The sequence below is a fragment of the Lolium perenne genome, chromosome 4, assembly GCF_019359855.2.
Source record: "Lolium perenne isolate Kyuss_39 chromosome 4, Kyuss_2.0, whole genome shotgun sequence".
In the NCBI taxonomy this organism is placed as follows: domain Eukaryota; kingdom Viridiplantae; phylum Streptophyta; class Magnoliopsida; order Poales; family Poaceae; genus Lolium; species Lolium perenne.
The window spans coordinates 41,034,055-41,055,640 of NC_067247.2; the positions used below are offsets into that span (position 1 = coordinate 41,034,055).

General features: G+C 43.0%; 1 long non-coding RNA gene across 1 annotated transcript; it reads right to left on the bottom strand.

Moving 5' to 3' along the window:
* Positions 1–7,011: 7,011 nt before the first annotated feature.
* On the bottom strand, positions 7,012–8,611 carry LOC127348322 (uncharacterized). Its single transcript, XR_007879738.2, has 3 exons — positions 8,271–8,611; positions 7,966–8,042; positions 7,012–7,081 (listed from the first exon to the last, which is right to left on the bottom strand). It is a non-coding gene; the product is annotated as an uncharacterized lncRNA (long non-coding RNA).
* Between the last annotated feature and the right edge of the window lie 12,975 nt (positions 8,612–21,586).

The following is a 21,586-nucleotide window of genomic DNA, read 5'->3' on the forward strand; positions in this document are numbered from 1 at the left end:
GGTGAGGGGAAGCTTGAGGGAGGAAGGGAGCTGTGGTTTGGTGTGCTCTCATGGCCATGGCCGGCCATGAAGCCTTGGTGGAGCTTCAGCTCATGGGTAAGAGGTAGGGGAAGGGTGTGAGAGAGCGGAGGAAGGAGTGGAGTGTCCAAAAATGAGAAGCAAAGGATGGGGAGGTGGCCGGCCAAGCCCCTTTTATAGAGGGAGAGGGGTGGCTGCCTCCTCTTTGATTGGTGGAGATGGGTGGCTGGCTTGGGGAAGGGAAAATTGACCCAAGCTGAAATTATTAGTGGCATTGGGAAGAGACAAAGAAAAGAGAGGTTTTCCCAAGGTGGATTAATTGTGTGAGGGAGAGAGATGGAGAGGTATGATGCACATGTGTGCCATGGCATAGCATGGCCGGCGCCCACCTTTGTGTCATGCAAAAATGAGTCAACAAAGGAAGCTCTCACCATGCATGTTGATCAAGATGGTGCCACATGATTCTTTGCCAAGATGGTGGTTTAGATGATGTGCTTAAATTAGGAAGAGAGATGATAAAAATAGGTGCCAATGTTCAAGAATAAAGCAACTTAATCAAATTATCAATTTGGCCAAGGGATGATGGTGGAGATAGTGATTTAGACAATTATAGAGAAAGACTAAGAGACATGGTGAGTGAAGTAACCATTTACTCACAAGGATGAATATGGTGGCAGAAATCACCAATTCATGAGGTCAAGGTGATGATGGAAAAGAATAGATGATTGAGATGGGTATGATGAGATATAACTTGTTCTTCAAATAAGAGGTAAATTGGGAGTGATTTGAAAATATCAAATGATCATCCATTTGATCAAAAATTGGAGGATGGAGGGGATACAATGTGGTGGATTAGAGATGTGCATAAGATGTGCAAGAGTTGCCATTTGAAAAAGAGTTTAATTGAAAGGTATGGGACACACCTCAATTGTCTAGAGACAATTGGGAAAGAACCCAAGTGGAAATGGAATTTGAAAAGGTTGAGAGAAAACTAGTTGGAACATAGGAGTTCAAAATATTCTACTTGCTTTCTCAAGTTAGGTAGAGTTTTTCTCAAATGTAAAATAATCAAGAGGGAAACAAGAAATGGTATAGGTACCATAAACAAGCTTTTTGTTAAAACAAAGCAAAATAGAAATAATGTTTTATAAATCAATACTTGGTAGAAATGGGATGAAAAACAAAACCCATTTCAGTTCCTTGTTTTCTTTGAAGAGAAATCTTGGAAAGTTTTAATAAAACTAGAAGTAGTTTTGTGATCCAAACTAGAGAAGGAAAACTGTAGGATTTTTGAGGAGGGAAACTAATTTAGGGAGGAGTGTTCTCAAGGGTAGATGGTGGCTACAAAACGTATCCATCATTCCCACTCTTGGTTTTGTGAAGATTAAACTTGAATAAAAACAAGAGGTAAAAGTGAAGGAAGTGATCTAGAGTTGAATCATTGGATAGGGTATAAGATCAAGTTGAATATATGTGATGCAAGGGTAGAATGAGACATGCAGGATGTGGAAATTGTAGAGGGAGATGCACAGATGAGATCCATGCATTGAGATCACCAAGTAGTGAATTAAGGATGATTGAGCTATCTTGTACCACAAAGAGAAAAATCAAGATGGCACACCCATGTTGTCATCAGGAGAGAGGTTTGATGTAGTAAGAAGGAAAACAATTCTTCCTAAGCCACACATGTGTTTTATTTGGTGAGTTGCTTGTTTAACCACTAGGGGTGTCGTTCTATGAGGTAGCTCAAGACAAAATTCAACAAGCAAATCAAGACAATTCATCTACCAACAGATCAAGGCAATTCATCATAGCAAACAGATCAAGGCAATTCACCTTAATTAGTCTATAGAAAAAGTTTTTGTTCCCCCTGATTTTTGAAATAAGGACAAGTAATCAAGGTTGAAAAGTTGGGGTTTTACAGATCTTCCACCCTTAAAATAATCTCGTCCCGAGATTACTGAGTGTAGAACTAGAGGGGTTGTAAAGTTTTACTCAAGTTAGACTCCATTCTTCTGTAGGTGTGCCGTTGTAGGGAAGGTCGTTGCTTCATCTTCTATCAGACTTGATAGATTTTTTTTTTGCCGATGGCGAGCTTCATGAAAAGATTGACTATGCTGTGCAGATGTTGGATCTTTAGCTCCTTCACCATCCTAGCGGAGTCCATGACTTCTGAAAGGTTAGTGCACTCCAACGGTGCCTCACAGGGCTGAAAACTTTTTAGTGTTAGCTTTAAATTTTAGTGGAGGACGAAGTCTTCCACCCTTAAAATTGTTCATCGGGGAGGGGGTTTGAAAACTCTAAGCTTCGGCCACGGGTCTTTGTCGGGAGCTTTTTGGAGAAGTCATTGATCTCTCGCCTTGAGTCGGACATCTTCAGAGGACGTTGTGTAGTTCGCGGCTTCAAGAGGGGTAAATGCATCCCAACGAGTTCCCAACGATGTTTTAGAAAGATTGAAGAGGTTAGGGTTAGCTCCAACTTTCAGTGGAAGATGGAGTCTTCCACCCTTAAGATTTTTCATCGGGCTTTTGGAAAAACTCAGAGTCTCTGCCTTGTGGTCCTATCTGGGGCTTCTGAAGAAGTCATCGATCTTCCTTGTTCAGTTGAAGAATCTTCGGGGGCGACGTGCAGACCACAACTTCAAGAGGCACTCACGGTGTTAACTAAACCATAGAGGATGCGCGGTGAGTTAGCAAGTTGAAGAAAAGCCTGGTTGGTATCCATATGAAGCCGCAGCAGAGGGCGTCGAAGACAATCTTCAGCTTGCGGGTTGGTGCTGACTTACAACAGTTGGTGAGCGGGTAAGTTGCACCTAGTCTTGAGTTCTTGAGGTATCCTCAGGAGTCTTCACTTGATGAGGATCAGATGAACCATGTGATGTAGCTCGGCTTTGACGCTAATGTTCTCTCATCTAGATGGACGGTGTGTTAGGGGGGGTGGTTTTCAAAAAGATATCCTCGAGGTTAGCGCGATTGTACTCCAAGGTTAGACCAAGTTAGTAGGTCTTCTCGTAGAGGTGCAGTCACTCTTGAAGGTAGGGCTTCTTCTTTCCTGTCATAGTGGAGATGCTCCAGCTGATCTTGAAAGTAGTCGGCATAGATAGGGGTCTGAGTTAGTTTCCCTGACGGTTGAAAAACAACTTCTAACGGGTTTAGAGTTAGAGTCTTTCGTTAATCTACCCAACTAACTAGCAGTCATTGGCGAGGCAAACTTTAATCCTATCATAGCATGTGACACCCATACAATCATAACCAGAGACAAAATACCACTAACAGAGGCTACTGGTATTTTTCCTAGATGCACAATAACAAAACAAGATCAACACAATTGGAATCATTCAAAAAAATATTTATTTTCAATTTTTGAGACTCAAAATACTAACCAGAAACAGTGATCAAGTTTTATTTATTAAAAATCACAAAAAAATCCTAAAAATACAAGGTCAGTGGCATCTGAAAGATAATTTCATACTGGTTCTAGTGCAATAGGAATCACATCAATCGGAGCTACCAAACTATTTTATTAGCAAAACAGTACACTGGCAGATTTTCATTTTTAATTTCTGTTTTACAAATTTTCAAACAATTAAAAAGGGCGGGAACATCTAAATAGCAAGACATACATGCACACAACAAATAGATACAAACACTCAAGGCAACCCACAAGGGAACTACAAGCAATCATCAAACCAGACATGGTACTCTAAGTACCCAGAAATTCCTAATGCGCGGGTTTATCTCAATCAAAGCGATTGAGTTTGTCCTATCCATCCTATTGGTTTGGGGCTGGTCACAAATGTTGGCGTCTTCATCTAGTTGACATCGTCTTCAATAAGGATTCTTGTAGCAGTTGATGGCGAAGCATGCCTGGTGTTGTCTCGTCGATCTTGAGATGGAGGCAAAAACTGTGTAGAACTTCTATTCTCGACATCCCGGAAACATGAGGTCTTCGAAGAGGTAGCTGTTGAGGTGCTCCCGAAGTCGATATCTTCTCGTGGCTGGCCTAAAAATTACTAGTCAAGAAACTGAGGACTTGATCCCTAACGACTGCAAAAATGCAAGCCCACGGAGGAAGAAGGTCAGCTCCTTGCCAGACTTTGGTGACAACCAAAGGCATGATCTTATTATCCCTTTATGTGCAGGACTAAGTCGGCGTCCGATCTTCAATAGTTGTCGTTGGAGATACGTGAGACTTCATAAAAGGTTGATCCATCTTCGACTTCGAGTCTCCGGGTCTGTGTTGGGGACATCGTCCAATATGTAGGTCTGAAGTGGATGAGAAAATAGAGTAAGGAATTTCAAACCTTTTTATAAAGCGGAGAGATAAGAATTTAGAAGCTTTGAATAAATAAGAGGAGTAGAAGCTATACTTCCGATTAAAGAAACAATTTGTTTCATAAATAGTTTTTCCCAAGTAATTGTTTTCCTAACTAACGTCCATGCTAACTAAGGTCTCCTACAGTCAGGATAGCTCTGATACCAGCTCTGTGGGGACCCCGGACTAGCTGTCCGAAATTCCCTGTTATGTATACAGTTCACGATCCCATGATCAGTGCGCCGTGAACACATAACCGAACTGATATCAAATTACACCATCCATTACAAAGCGGAATAAGAAAATTACAACATGGTCACACGACCGATACTTACATAATAGCCTCGAAGGGCCTAACTAAAACATCAGAGTAGCATCATCACTTCAGCAGAGCAGTACCCAAGTCATCTGCCATAACCCTACAGGCAACTGACTGGGAAGACATTCCTAGCTCGCATAGACGTCGCCAACTCCTTCTTCATCCGTCGTGTTCCTCCAAGTCTGGCCAAGTAAATAGCCAGGGACAAAGCCATGAGTACATTTGGAATTGTACTCGCAAACCATCAAGAAAGGTACTTTGCAAGAGTGCAAGATAACAAGTACTAATCTATGATGATAAGAGGGAAGAGCCAATTTCACTAGTGGAAATAGCAGGGGGAAGAGAATCAGTTTCTCTTGTGGATATAGCATGTGGAAGAGACATAGTTTCTCTCGTGGATATAGAATGCACAAGAGCGTCAGTTTCTCTTGTGGATATAGCATGCCGCCATCTCAATTGATGGGGATGCTTAGGAAGTTCTATGAAATATCTATATCTTTATTGGAGATGAGGTAGCATAAGTCCATCTCAGTTGATGGAAATGCTAGAGGATCCCTATGACATACCTATATCTTTATTGAAGAAGATACTTCAAAAGATACTAATGGCATCTCTATATCTTTGTTAAAGAAGAGTCCCTCTTCAAGAAACATTTAGGAAAGAGTTCCCCACTTAGCCTTCATTTTTCCACGACCATCTCCATATGGTCAACACACGCCCTTTTTCCGTATCCTTCCGGTACACATAAACACAACACTTCCTTTGCAAATCATTTGTTCAAAAACAAAACGCAAGCCCCGGTTAAGTATGGCCATTTCAACCCGTCCATGACCGTGGACACGGTTATTCGAATAGATTTGACTCTGCAGAGTTTGCACACTTTCCCCACAACTATCCGGATACCTATCGTGTGGGCATCATCCCCGCATAACAACATATGCCACGACGGATACCCGGACATAACCTTTCGCCCATCTCCACTGGCACGAGTCCTTCCCTGCGGGCTTACCCCTTCTCGGCACCCCGGCAGCATACCTCCTTTTGAGCGTATCTCCGGCGCCATGACAGAAGACCCTCAGTAATCGTCCGGCTATAGACAACTACAGTGTATTGCCTCCTCCAGAGCGCAACCCGGCGTCAGAGGTCATCGTGACCCTCCTAGAGAGTTGTGAAGGTGTCTCATGCCAGCTTCAACAAACTACGGGCTAAGCCCCGTCCCACACCAGGGTAGTGTGGTTGCGCGATAAAAAGTTGGGACGGTGAACACTTATACGCAGTGCTCCTTTGAAAAACATTTTACCCACACTTCCTTTGTTTACCAACAAACCACCATATTTCTCCGAACAACCTTGTTCACAACATTTGCTTTTCCAAAACCATACACTTGGGTAGAGTTAACTTACCCAAGGTATAATCCCCCGAACAACCTTGTTCAAACCATTTGTCTTTCCAAAACATACACTTGGGTAGAGTTAACTTACCCAAGGTTTTCACAAACATTTACAACAAGGTAAGCCTTGAGGGGTTCCCAACCTAAAGTTTCATGAGTTGAACTACCATTGCACTACGACCGAGATGAGAGTCATCACGCCATAGATGGTGTAAAAAGGGGGTAATGGCGTGGATCATACTCGCTTAAGGTAAGCATGTATGATGACAACACAAAGAGGAATATAATCTCAGATTTGTGGTACTAACTATACAATTTGGATAGTGGAGAATCACTATCCAACCAACTCTCCAATAGGGTACATGGCATACTCCTCTCAAGTTGAGAATTACACCAAGATCATGACATTGATACCTCTAAATTACAAAAGTGGTGGGTGTGGTGTAAGTTACCACCTTGAGATGGAACATGCTCATGTTGAGCATACAAGATAACCAAGTGGAATAGCACGGCTATGATACGATGCATCCCATAATCACAAAGACAATAGTGGAGTATCACCACTAGGGAGTACCCCACTTGCAATCACACATAGATGACATAAATAGAGAGAATAACACACATAGAATTAAGGTGCTTTGGACATCAACAAATGACATCCAACAAGACACCAAGTCAGAGATCAAAAGATGGCTTGCCTTGGCTTATTTGTCCCCGGACTTCTTCAACTCCATCAATATAAGAATCCCAACAATATAAATAAAATCCTCGTCCGATTCCACTTCTTCTTCTTCTCCGAAATTGTTCGCATCTATCGCCGGAAAATATAAAAAGAACACAATCAATCACATTGCACCAACAAGACATCATTCAACAATCAACAACTAACCATGCAGCCAAGGTATAACATACTAAGGACTTATAGATACTACAAAGCAACTAAAAGATAACCCAATCTATTTACCTAGTGAAGGTATGAGAGTGCCATGACTTAGCAATTGCCTCTCTCGGTTATCACCATGGTATAAACCAATTATCCCCTGGTAGATAACATCATGAAGAGGACAAGAGCATTAGTTTGACATCACAAACATTCACAACATACTTTCAACATTTTTGGAAAAGTAGAAAACAGTTTTCCTAATTTAATTTGTTCACATTACACTACATCCAAAATAGGAAGCAAACCATATTCCACATCATTTGGAAACTTAAGCAAAACAAAAGAGCTAATGTTAAGTTGCAGAGGTTTTGTTTTACAAGCATAAAACAAAGGTTGCCCATCTCTACTAAAAAGAGTTGGTCAAGGGTTTTAAATAAACCGAAAAGTTTTGCTTCAACAATGCATGTCACACATAAACATTACTAACAACAACAAATACGTATGAACAGAGACTAATAATATCTTTCCTTGATAGCCAGTACTAATACAAGACTAACCCAATTGGAATCACCCAAAAATATTAAACCTACAATTTTAGGAATTTCTTTGAATCTGACTGTACAGAAAACAAGATCTGTAAGCCATAAATCGTAGAAAAAATCCTAAAAATATGAGGCCACTGGCATTTGAAAGGTAATTAAACAGAGAAGCATACACAATTGGATTTGTGTTCAAATTGTTTCTGAAGCTCTCACAAATGGATTGACAAATTTACTGCATGTTTTCACCATTTGCTTTAACTATGGAGTTGCAGAACAGATAAAGGTTTGAAACTTGTTTGAGATGATTAAGAAAACATTCAGTAATCCTACAGAATTGGAATCACTCAATTAGGTTCAAAAATGGATTTTTGATGAATTAAAAGCTTACAGCCAGGTCTGCAGAACACACAGAACAAGTTTAATTCACCACAAATCGTACATAAATCATAAAAATATGAGGTCTGCTGCATTTGAAAGGTATGGAATAGGTGGTTCTTACCCAGTTGGTTTCATTGAAAAATTCGTTTCCAAGCTCCTGGTTTAATTCGACAAAGTCAGATCTGACCAGATCTTGATCTATGAACCATTTCAATTTAAAGAAGTCATTTGAAGTGAAACCAACGCCAAAATGAAGGTACTGGAGAGGGCTTTCACCCACAGTTGAGTTTGCTCAAAAAGGTTTTGTACAACGGAAGAAATATAACAAACAGTGATTCTGCATGTTTGAAGAACTTTATTTACCAAGCAAAATCCGTAACGAATTTGTGGATGAGATCAACTCCAAGTTGTAGACCTTTTCAATACCTATCTGTGGAACTTTGAATCACTCGATTTGGATCTGCACACAAGATTTGGCGGATTTTACAAGTTCGTACCAGAATCTGAAACAGCAAGATACAGAAATTACTGCAAGGTTTTGGACGAACTTTGCTCAAGAACTTCAGATCTGAGGATAGCTCAACCTTCTCCATGCTTGGACCAACATGCACCTGCATTAAGATCCAATCTAGTGAGAGGGGAAAGGAGAAAGTGAGCTGGACTCATGAAAGATTAGGGGAGAAGAGAGTGAGAGGGAAGCTCTCATGGTGAGGGGAAGCTTGAGGGAGGAGGGGAGCTGCGGTTTGGTGTGCTCTCATGGCCATGGCCGGCCATGAAGCCTTGGTGGAGCTTCAGCTCGTGGGGAAGAGGTAGGGGAAGGGTGTGAGAGAGCGGAGGAAGGAGTGGAGTGTCCAAAAATGAGAAGCAAAGGATGGGGAGGTGGCCGGCCAAGCCCCTTTTATAGAGGGAGAGGGGTGGCTGCCTCCTCTTTGATTGGTGGAGATGGGTGGCTGGCTTGGGGAAGGGAAAATTGACCCAATCTGAAATTATTAGTGGCATTGGGAAGAGACAAAGAAAAGAGAGGTTTTCCCAAGGTGGATTAATTGTGTGAGGGAGAGAGATGGAGAGGTATGATGCACATGTGTGCCATGGCATAGCATGGCCGGCGCCCACCTTTGTGTCATGCAAAAATGAGTCAACAAAGGAAGCTCTCACCATGCATGTTGATCAAGATGGTGCCACATGATTCTTTGCCAAGATGGTGGTTTAGATGATGTGCTTAAATTAGGAAGAGAGATGATAAAAATAGGTGCCAATGTTCAAGAATAAAGCAACTTAATCAAATTATCAATTTGGCCAAGGGATGATGGTGGAGATAGTGATTTAGACAATTATAGAGAAAGACTAAGAGACATGGTGAGTGAAGTAACCATGTACTCACAAGGATGAATATGGTGGCAGAAATCACCAATTCATGAGGTCAAGGTGATGATGGAAAAGAATAGATGATTGAGATGGGTATGATGAGATATAACTTGTTCTTCAAATAAGAGGTAAATTGGGAGTGATTTGAAAATATCAAATGATCATCCATTTGATCAAAAATTGGAGGATGGAGGGGATACAATGTGGTGGATCAGAGATGTGCATAAGATGTGCAAGAGTTGCCATTTGAAAAAGAGTTTAATTGAAAGGTATGGGACACACCTCAATTGTATAGAGACAATTGGGAAAGAACCCAAGTGGAAATGGAATTTGAAAAGGTTGAGAGAAAACTAGTTGGAACATAGGAGTTCAAAATATTCTACTTGCTTTCTCAAGTTAGGTAGAGTTTTTCTCAAATGTAAAATAATCAAGAGGGAAACAAGAAATGGTATAGGTACCATAAACAAGCTTTTTGTTAAAACAAAGCAAAATAGAAATAATGTTTTATAAATCAATACTTGGTAGAAATGGGATGAAAAACAAAACCCTTTTAGTTCCTTGTTTTCTTTGAAGAGAAATCTTGGAAAGTTTTAATAAAACTAGAAGTAGTTTTGTGATCCAAACTAGAGAAGGAAAACTGTAGGATTTTTGAGGAGGGAAACTAATTTAGGGAGGAGTGTTCTCAAGGGCAGATGGTGGCTACAAAACGTATCCATCATTCCCACTCTTGGTTTTGTGAAGATTAAACTTGAATAAAAACAAGAGGTAAAAGTGAAGGAAGTGATCTAGAGTTGAATCATTGGATAGGGTATAAGATCAAGTTGAATATATGTGATGCAAGGGTAGAATGAGACATGCAGGATGTGGAAATTGTAGAGGGAGATGCACAGATGAGATCCATGCATTGAGATCACCAAGTAGTGAATTAAGGATGATTGAGCTATCTTGTACCACAAAGAGAAAAATCAAGATGGCACACCCATGTTGTCATCAGGAGAGAGGTTTGATGTAGTAAGAAGGAAAACAATTCTTCCTAAGCCACACATGTGTTTTATTTGGTGAGTTGCTTGTTTAACCACTAGGGGTGTCGTTCTATGAGGTAGCTCAAGACAAAATTCAACAAGCAAATCAAGACAATTCATCTACCAACAGATCAAGGCAATTCATCATAGCAAACAGATCAAGGCAATTCACCTTAATTAGTCTATAGAAAAAGTTTTTGTTCCCCCTGATTTTTGAAATAAGGACAACTAATCAAGGTTGAAAAGTTGGGGTGTTACAATTTTCATGCCATATCTAGACAAATTTGTCATCGTATTCATTGATGATATCTTGATCTATTCCAAAGACAAGGCCGAACATGCTGAACATCTGAGGTTAGTGTTGCAAACACTAAGAGAACATCAACTCTATGCCAAATTCAGCAAGTGTGAATTTTGGCTAGATCAAGTGGAATTTCTTGGTCATGTCATTAGCAAAGATGGAATCGCTATTAACCCAAGCAAGGTAGCAGCAGTTCTAGAATGGGAAGCACCCAAGACTATCAAGGAAATCCGAGGATTCCTAGGAATGGCAGGATACTATCGGAGATTCATTGAAGGATTCTCCAAGATAGCAGGACCAATGACGAAGCTGTTAAGAAAGAACACACCATTCATGTGGTCAGAGGAGTGTGAGAAGAGTTTTCAAACTCTGAAGGAGAAACTCACCACGGCACCGGTGTTAGCAGTTCCTGAAGTTGGCAAGGATTACACCGTGTACTGTGACGCATCCAAGCACGGATTGGGTTGCGTACTCATGCAAGATCGGAAGGTAATATCCTATGGATCGAGGCAACTCAGACCTCATGAAGTGAACTATCCAACACATGACTTAGAATTAGCAGCAGTTGTATTTGCACTTAAAACATGGAGACATTTTCTCTATGGAGCCAAGTGTGAGCTCTATACAGATCATAAGAGTCTCAAATACTTCTTCACTCAGAAGGAACTCAACATGAGGCAGAAAAGATGGCTAGAATTAATCAAGGATTATGATTTGACCATCAATTATACTCCAGGAAAGGCCAATGTTGTAGCAGATGCCTTAAGTAGGAAGAGCACTGGCGGAGTAGAACAAGAGTTATCACCGGAGTTGAAGAAGGAAATAAGTCAAGCCCAGATACAACTTTGGGAGAAAGAAGCTCATGAAGGACAATCGGCTTTACAAGTAGCCGATGAGCTAAATGTCAACCTGAAGAATGAGATAATGATGGGTCAGTTGGACGATCCATTCATCATGGAGGAGATGAGAAGGATAGATGAAGGAAGACCATCAGAATTTCACCGCAGAGAATCGGGATCATTATGGTTCCAGAAAAGAATTTGTGTTCCGGATATTGCTGAAATCAAGGAAGTAATACTCCGGGAAGCCCATCAAACACCATACTCCATTCATCCGGGAAGTACAAAGATGTACATGGATCTAAAGGAGCTATTCTGGTGGAACAACATGAAGAGAGAGATAGCACAATATGTGGCGGAATGCCATACCTGCCAAAGGGTGAAGGCTGAACACCAGAGTCCGGCAGGGAAGTTACAACCTTTACCCATTCCAGAATGGAAATGGGAGGAGATAGGAATGGATTTCATCACCGGACTACCCATGACCAATAAAAAGAAGGACATGATATGGGTAATCGTGGACCGGTTGACGAAGAGTGCACACTTCTTAGCGGTAAATCAGCAAGATAAAGGAGAGAAACTCATCGATCTCTACATCAAAGAGATCGTGAGTAAACATGGAGTGCCCAAGAAGATCGTGTCAGATCGAGGATCCGTGTTCACGTCAGTATTTTGGAAGCAACTACACGAAGCTTTAGGATCCAAGTTGGACTATAGCACCGCCTATCATCCCCAGACAGGTGGACAAACCGAGAGAACTAACCAGATCTTAGAGGATATGCTTAGGGCTTGTGCCCTAGACTTCGGAGGATCATGGGAGGAGCACTTACCACTAGCAGATTTTTCATGCAATAACAGCTATCAAAGCAGCATCAAGATGGCACCATTTGAAGCTCTGTATGGAAGAAACTGTAGATCACCGATATGTTGGTATGAAGCTGGAGCAAGCAAGGATTTAATCCTGATTATGTCAAGGAAAAGCAACAAATCATTGACATCATAAGGGATAGGTTGAAGATAGCCCAAAGCCGACAGAAAAGTTACGCTGATCAGAAGAGAAGAACATGGGAGCCACAAGTTGGAGACATGGTATATCTTAAGGTGAGCCCGATGAAAGGACTTCAGAGGTTTGGAGTAAAAGGAAAGCTAAGCCCTAGGTACATCGGACCTTTCAAGATTCTGAGTCAAAACCGAGGGTTAGCATTTGAATTGGAACTACCAGGAAGGTTATCTCAGGTTCATAACGTATTCCATGTGTCGCAACTCAGAAAGTGTTTAAAGACCCCAGATGAACCAGTATCACATGAAGAGCTCGAGTTACAACCAGACTTAACCTACATCGAGAAGCCAGCAAAGATTCTCGAGGAGAACTGGAAACAACTCAGGAATCGAGCTATAAAGTACTGCAAGATACAATGGAAGCATCATCCCGAGAGGGAAGCCACCTGGGAAAAGGAGGAAGACCTGAGGAAAACATACCCCGAACTCTTCACGTATTACAACCACAACTTCGGGACGAAGTTTTCTTTAAGGGGGAAAGGCTGTAATGTCCCAGGTTTAGAGGCGATCGAGGGGTAGATTTTAGAAAGGGATGTGCATTGCATGGTAAATTCCGGGGAAATTTCGCGCTTTTAAAACAAAAACTGCATCGAAGGGGGACAGGTTTCTCTCTCGACACCTTACAGGGTTAGGGTTTCGAGAGTGCGATGAACTTGTTCCTACTTATCTAAATTAGGGTTTTGAGAAGAGAGAAGTGATATTGCATTGAAATCTTAAGTTGTATGATTGAATTCAAACCAAATTTGAATTTGAATTCCAAATTCAAACATCAAATGATTATCACATAATTCAAACTTGAGATGATTTATTAAAAAATTATTATTAATCAAGAATATGAATAATAAAACACTTAGACAAAGCTCATTAGAGAGAAACTTGAGCTTTATTGATATTCACACAAATTACAATGTCAATTACAATATCCAGAATTGAAATATGAATTTACAACAAAATACAAGAATTGAAGAAATTGAAAAAGAAAAAGAAAAATTACAAGTTAATGAAATATTCTAAACTACACAAAATAAGCTTCTTGAAAATCTTGATCCAGATGATCTTGATCTCCATCTTGATCAGCACATTGTCCCTGCACACAAACACAACAAAGAACACATTATGCCAAGTGGCATTGCCACTTGGCAGGTTAGCAAATAAAAAATGAGATGGAATGGATATGAACAAGGTTCAGCCGAGCTGATCCTCTCACCAGCCCAAGTCCCAAGCCTGTACACTCACACACACAGGCTGCACACACAACATGTGTGCATGCAACACACACACACAGTGAGTCACCAGGGTGAGATGTGGTGCTGTCGACCAGGGAAGCCATGGCTGGCAGCCAAACCCTAACCATTCCATCGACAAGGCACAAGAGTAAGTAACCAGTAGCAAGAATAGTCAGGAACAGCTAGAACAGGAAGAACAGCTTCACTGTTCAACCTGCTCAATAATACCACTGAATCAAATCAAGCATCACAAGTCACCAGGAGGAGCAGGGCAAGCAAATCAACCAAACCAGAGGATCAACACAGTAGCTAATCCTCTACATCAACCACAAATCTTGGAGCTGGAGTGAGGTATACCAGAAAAGCATGAGCAAACCATGGATTTGCTCATAATTAAGCATACTCATGCATCACAGAAGCAAAAAGGGTATGAACCCTGGATGTATCATCACTTGGTTGCAAAACCAATTGGTGCCAGCAAATAAAACCAAGGCTAGAAGGAAACCAACCCAGGGAACACTGGTTGTGTCAACACAGTGACACAACCAAAGAAATCTAGTAGGGATTCAGTTCTATGTAGCCATTCAGATCCACCAAGCACCTAATAGTTTAGCTAAACCATCAGACTGATAGGCAACATGTGCCTATCTTGTTTATCAACACCAAAGCCACTGGTAATTCATCAAGTGATTAGCCAGTGAGCACCTATTCATCAAAGAAAGCCAACATAGGTGGGAGCTACCCTAACAGCAATGATTTACTGTCAGGGCCACCTCAACCACTTCACCAAATCCCACAGATAAGCTAAGCACATCTATCATTACCCAGATGGGTTCAAAAGGGAGCTAGGGTACCCAACAGAGGTTGGCATCCCTCTAGCTCTACTAAATCAACTCATATGATCATCACTGCAAGGCAGTTCACATCATTTATCTATCCAATTAAGCAAGGTACCCAAATAATCAATGCACCAGAACCTTGCACATGATCCAGAGGATCACTGCAAGCAACAGATAATGCTTGAGTAAGTAATAAACCTCACTAGCACAAGTGCATGTGTCATACAGACACCAGAATGAACACCAGATAGGCACAGACAGATGCTTAACAATTAATCAACAAGCCACTGTTGATCACATGCTCCAGAGCTTGCTAACACTTGATACAGATGGCTATAAGCAAGCATAGCACCAGAAATGAGCCAGCTACTGAAGAATTACACCCAAGCCTTAACTGAATAAACAGATACTGAAGTAATAATCATATGATTGTATCCAGAAGCACATCAAAGGCTTGATGAACCACTGGATCTTGCTAAACAAATAAAACACTCATCACCAATCACTGAATCATACAGTTAAGCCAACAGTAATGCTCAATTGAGCATGCTCATGAATTTGAGCACAAGGAACAGCACACCATTGCTCTGGCACTTGCCCAAATTGCAAGTAATACACACAGAACCCAAGCCAGAGCAGCATACATGAACACACTTGATATCTAGCAAGCTTATTAACAAGAACAGAGGCACAGAGGTAGAGCTAGACAAGAAATGCAATCATAGCCAGCACTAAAACTAGAAATCCTTGCACAGAGGCATGGCAGGGCTGCACAGCAGTAACCTAAGTTTGGCATGGTCCTGGCAGCTATGGCCAAGACCATCAGATACAGCAGCAGCTCATGAACAGGCAAGCAAGGCACAGCAGCAAAGCATGAGCACGGCTGGCCTCTCCACGAGGAGGAGAAGCTGTGACCAGAGCTAAGGGAGGAGGAAGAAGAACAAGCACACGAGAGAGAGGGAAAGGTGGCGAACGTACCGGGGTCGAGCAGGCAGACAACCATGGCGGCCACGGCGGCACACGCCAGGGAGCGGCGGCGCCAGGCCAAGCCAAGCCATGGCGGCGCCACAGCACCACCCCCACCATGGCAGCACAGCCACGGCGGCGCCATCACGCCAGGAGCTCTGGGAGCCGCAGGATCACGCGGATCCCGTAACCCTAGCCATGGCGAAGAGGATCGAGGACGAGCGGGAGCGGCGTCTGCTCCAGATCGACGCGGATGGAAAGGATCGCTGTCACATGGCGGTTCGATTGCGCCCCATGGCGAGGGCCATGGCGGTCGGAGACCGCCGGAATCGGCCGGCGACGGTGAGGGCGACGCAGGTCGCCAGAGAGAAAGGGGATTAGGGTTAGGTCGAGGCGGCGCGAGGTGGTGAGTGAGTGAGCGACCGCTCGGGTCCGTTGGACCCGAGCTGGTCTAACCCAACCCGCTGGGCTCCACTGACAGGTGGGCCCAGGGGCAATTGTGACTTTTCACAATTCAATTAAAAACCAGAAATTTTGAAATTCAATAGAAAATTGATAAGAGCTCTAAAAAAATAATTAAAAATATGAAAATTGATCAGTATAAAATTCTCTATCTAAATAAAATAGCAAAGAGAATTTTTGAAGAAAAATAAAAATAAGTCTTAATTTGATGATTTAAATAAGGATTTAAATCACACATATTATTTTCAATAAAGAAAATAAGTCCATTAATGCATTTGGACTTTAAAAACACCTTGACAACATTTCAAGGTTGTATTTACCCTAAGATAAGTATCTCCAAATCATTCTTAGTAATTACCTCTCACATAAAATAATAAGACATCGGAAAGGGGGGAACAAACCCTAAAAATGGAAAGCATGCATAATTGCTTCTTTAACCATTGCCCTTATTGGACAATGATGCTATTTCTCAGAGACAGGGGACAAGGGTCAGTCCACACCATCCAACTGCAAAACATTGCAGTGTTCAGGCAAGTTCATCGCTTGCTCATATCATTTGAGTATTTCTATCAAATTACTTGCAAAGTATTATGGTTATCACTATTGCATAAAAACCAAAACCACTACTTTCATAACTATGAATATGACTATGTGGTGGGCAATGGAACCATGGATTGTGTTGATATGGTGGAGGTTCCATTGCAAGGGTTTATATCCATCTAGGATTAAACAACAAATGTCGCCAGTGATTCTTGTGCCGTAATACCCGTGTTAACCATAAGATCTGGAGTGGGACGGAATAGTCAATCGTATTTCCACCTCTTGTACATCAACGGATGCGCTTGCCATAGACACTTGTATCCTGAGGGACAAGCGGTAGGCTGGGGAAGCCTAAAGTCCCCACGGTAATGCAGTCTATGAGGGATTGTAAGATGTCCGGAACGGTCTATCCATGATTGATAGGGGAGGGCATATGAAATTGTTCAGAACGGTCTACCTTAACCGGTATAGGGGAGAACAAATGCCTGGAACGGTCTCACCATGGATATAGGGGAAGATAGTCTTACAAAAGGGTGGGTGTGCGAGGTAGCGGAGGAATATGATTGGCTATGACCTTATACCGGGCCTCACACCATAGGAAGTGTGGACGGGAGAGCTGCCCGGTTGGCACCAAGGTTAAGATCTCTTATGGGTAAAGCAACACACCTCTGCAGAGTGTAAAGAACTGTGACCTGTCACTCCCTGTTCCGGGATATGGAACTGCGAACGCAGCCGGAAAGGAGCTCCATGAAGTTCTAGTAAACCGGTGAAGGCTGACGGACATAGCTCTTTGAAATAAAAGCAATCTCTTGAAGAAATGTTTATCAAAACCTGCATTGGTATTAGACTTTCTGGTCTAATATCGTAGCTAGTGCATTAAACACCTATTATCTATAATGAACTTCTTGAGTACGCTCGTACTCATACCACTCTTAAATCCCTTGCTTAGATTGTCTGAATCGTCTGGAGGAGGACTACGACAACCCTGAAGGAGCCGAGATCATCGGCTATGAAGAACCAGACCTCTCGGGAGGTGTTGAAGGCGTAGACTACCTTATAGTCTACGGAACCGGGGAGGCTTCCGGTGGAGATCAAGCCTAGAATCATCTAGTAGTAGTAGTCGAGCAGCCCGAACTCTTAATACTAGCTGCTCGAGAAAATAAATGTACAACTTAATGAGACATCTATATTGTAAGCTAAGTTGGGTTTGCCTCGAACCCAGGAGTATTCCTCTTAGGAGCCAAGAGGAGCTCCGAGACGATATGTGTATGATGTTTGTAATATTAAATGAATGAGTTATGGACCTGCTATGTTCTGTTGTACTACTCTGAGGGATGTAATATTTGCGGAATGGTACTTCGTGAATGTTATATCAACGACTGGCATACTACAACATGCAGTGGTATGCAGGGTCACCACAGTCCGTGAGTCTCTCGAGATGACAATGCAGCGTTTTCTCAACGGCTTCAAGTATGATATCAAAGGCATTGTTCGTCACTACAGTTACACCAATATGAATCAATTGTTACATCATGCAAGAGAAGCTGAATCACAGTTGGCTGATGAAGCAAAGGTTAAAGGACGAGCTTCAGGAGCTGGGCGCTTCACGCCTCGCGCGCCCCCACCTAAAGCGCCAGCGCCATCGACGCGCTCCGCACCTTACTCTACTCCTTCTAGCAAACCGGTCTCCAATGTGTCTAACACAAAGAAGTCCGAATCTGCTGCGAGTATGAGTGGCTCTAACATGTCTACTGCGCGCAATCGTGATATGGCTTGTCATACATGTGGTGGCAAAGGTCCCTTCAAGAGGGATTGTCCTAACCGCAAAGTTATGATTATCAATGAGGACAATGAGTATGAGACTGGAGATTATGTTGATCCTAATGCTCCAGACGATGATGACTATGACACTGATGGTGAAGATGCATATCCGTCTGATGCTCGCACTATTGTTGTGTCGCAGCGTGCTCTTAATGTGTTGCCTAGTGCATCTACTCAGCGCTGCAATTTGTTCCAGACAAAGGCTTTAGTTGGTCCTGACAAGGCTTGCATGGTCATTATTGATGGCGGGAGTTGCCGCAATTTAGCAAGCAAGGAGTTGTGTACCAAGCTGAAGTTGAAGTATCTACCGCGCCCGCATCCATACTATATTCAGTGGTTGAGCGACAATGGTGAGATGAAGGTAAACCACATGGTGCGTGTTGAATTTGCTATTGGACCGTATAAGGATTCCATTGATTTTGATGTGGTTCCTTTGACATTGTGTCACCTACTATTAGGTCGGCCTTGGCTCTTTGACCGTTCTGTGCAACACAATGTCCGTGCCAATACATATCACTTGGAGTTCAAGGGCAAGAAAATCAACTTACATCCTATGACACCACAGCAAATTGTCAATGAATCTCGTCAGAAAGTTGAAGCGAACTTGGAGGATGCTTCTTTAGATAGGCGAGAGAATTGTAATGTTGTGAGTGATATAACGAAAAGTGGGAGAGTGAATTCCTTAGTCTCATTAGCCACCAAAGAAGACATGAGAGAATTTAGCGAGGATCCTAGAGCCATGCCTCTAGTGCTCTTGTACAGGGGTACGGTTTTGGTTTCTAACGACATGACCCCTCTTCCTCTTGGTGTTTCTAATGTTTTGCAGGAATTTAGCGACGTGTTTCCGGATGAGGTACCCGCAGGACTTCCACCATTGCGAGGTATTGAGCATCAAATCGACTTGATTCCCGGAGCTTCGCTACCCAATCGGGCACCATATAGAACAAACCCCGAAGAGACGAAGGAGATACAGAAGCAAGTACAAGTGCTACTCGATAAAGAATCGTCTGTGCATTTGCTCTTATTGCAAGAATCACATGCTGGAGGTTTGATGGGTCACTTTGGGCGTGAGAAGACGCTACTCATGCTCGCTGATCACTTTTATTGGCCAAAGATGAGGCGGGATGTGGACAGGTATGTGAAAAGGTGCATTACTTGCAACAAGTCCAAGTGCAAGCTGAAGCCTCAAGGTTTGTATACTCCTTTACCGGCACCTACTACACCTTGAGAGGATATGAGTATGGATTTTGTGTTGGGTTTGCCGCGTACTAAAAGAGGCCATGATTCTATATTTGTGGTAGTGGACAGATTTTCTAAAATGTCACACTTTATTGCTTGCCACAAGAGCGACGATGCGACGCATATTGCTAACCTGCTTTTCAGGGATATTGTACGACTACATGGAGTCTCGAAGACTATTGTTTCTGATCGTGATGTGAAGTTCATGAGCTACTTCTGGAAGACGATGTGGGGAAAGCTGGGGACAAAGCTACTTTTCAGTACTACTTGTCATCCCCAAACTGATGGTCAAACTAAGGTGGTGAATCGAACCTTGTCACAACTGCTGAGATCCATGATCAAGAAGAACCTGAAGGAGTGGGAAGAGTGTTTGCCGCATATGGAGTTTGCTTACAACAGGGCGGTACATTCTACCACGGAGTTGTGTCCTTTTGAGGTGGTGTATGGTCTCAAACCCATTACTCCACTTGACTTGTTGCCTTTGCCCATACATGAGAGAGTTAATATGGAGGCATCCAAGAGGGCAGATTTTGTGCGAAAGATCCATGTGAAGACTAAAGAGTTGATAGAGAGGAAAGGCAAGAGCAATGCTGCAAGGATGAACAAGAAGCGCAAAGAGATGTTGTTCAAGCCTGGTGATATGGTCTGGGTACATTTTCGCAAGGATAGGTTCCCGAAGCTACGGAAGTCCAAGTTGCTTCCTCGTGGTGCTGGTCCTTACAAAGTGCTTGCCAAGATCAACGATAATGCATACTCGATAGATCTTACACTTGATGAGTTTGGTGTCAGTAATTCTTTCAATGTTGCTGATTTGACACCATATGACGGAGAAGATCTTGGAGCGTCGAGGTCGATGCCTTTTGAAGGGGGGAGATGATGAGGACATCCCTACCACAACACTACCTCCATCATTACAAGATAAATATGAACCTGCTGTGAAGCTCAAGTCCAATGAAGTTCGGATTGGACCTATTACAAGGGCTCGTGCGAAGCTACTTAAACAACAGGTGAACTTGTTCCTAAATGATACCTTGATTGATGAGAACTTTATACTGCCTAAGTCTTGTTATTTATGTATCATCAGGTATGAAGAGGAGACAAGCATCGCATGAGGGGGAGAGGAGCAGCTGGACGTGAAGAAGGACGTGAAGCTGGACATGGAGCTGGACATGACGATATCTCATGGATGCGCGAGGGAGGAGCGGGAGGCATGCGCGAGAGGAGAAGAAGGATTCCAGGCCGGCCCAGCACCCGGTCAGACCGGCCGGCGCGCCCGGTCGCTGGCCCGGTCCAACCGGGCGGCAGATCGGATTCACCCCGGCGCCAACCGGGCGCCACGCTGACTGCAACCGGGAGTGTTACTGCGGCACAATTCCCGAGCCCGGTCAGCACCCGGTCCCTGGCCCGGTTTGAACCGGCCAGCCCGGTCCCAGGCCTGGTCGACCGGCCTCTAGACCGCCCGTGTCCGAGTCTGTCTCGACCAGATCTATTCTGGGGCGGTTATTCTCGTACTTTTTTGACATGAGGTCGTCCCGGACGCCTATATAAGTGCCCATGATGCCCCCAAAGTTGCTTTAGACCACGTTTAAGATAAACCCTAGTTCTTAGTTGTTTGCTCTGCAAAACTATTGAATCCCTACACCATATTGCTTGATATTGTGTAGATCTGAAAGTCTTGTGTGATCTGCTGTTCCATTGGAAATTAGAAGGTTGCAACTTACCGCTTCGTGGTCAGCGGCTACGTGCGCAAGTGTGTGGAGTTGCGAATATCTTGCAGGGTTGTGAGCTGTTGCATTGGCGACAGGGACCAATCGAGAGATCTCATTGCGTCATACAAGTTATCTTCCACTACATCGTCGTGTTCCTCCGCTGCAATCACCCTGTGATCATCATCACCACCGTTGCTTACTGAGAAGATCGGTGATGAGATCTAAGATCTAGGGATTGGCCCGATCTCGCGATTTGACCCCGAAAACCAAGGGAAGAGGTGGGAGAACGCGAGGAACACGAAGAACACGAAGAACGCCGGTACTCACGCACACACACCAACCCGATACACCCGA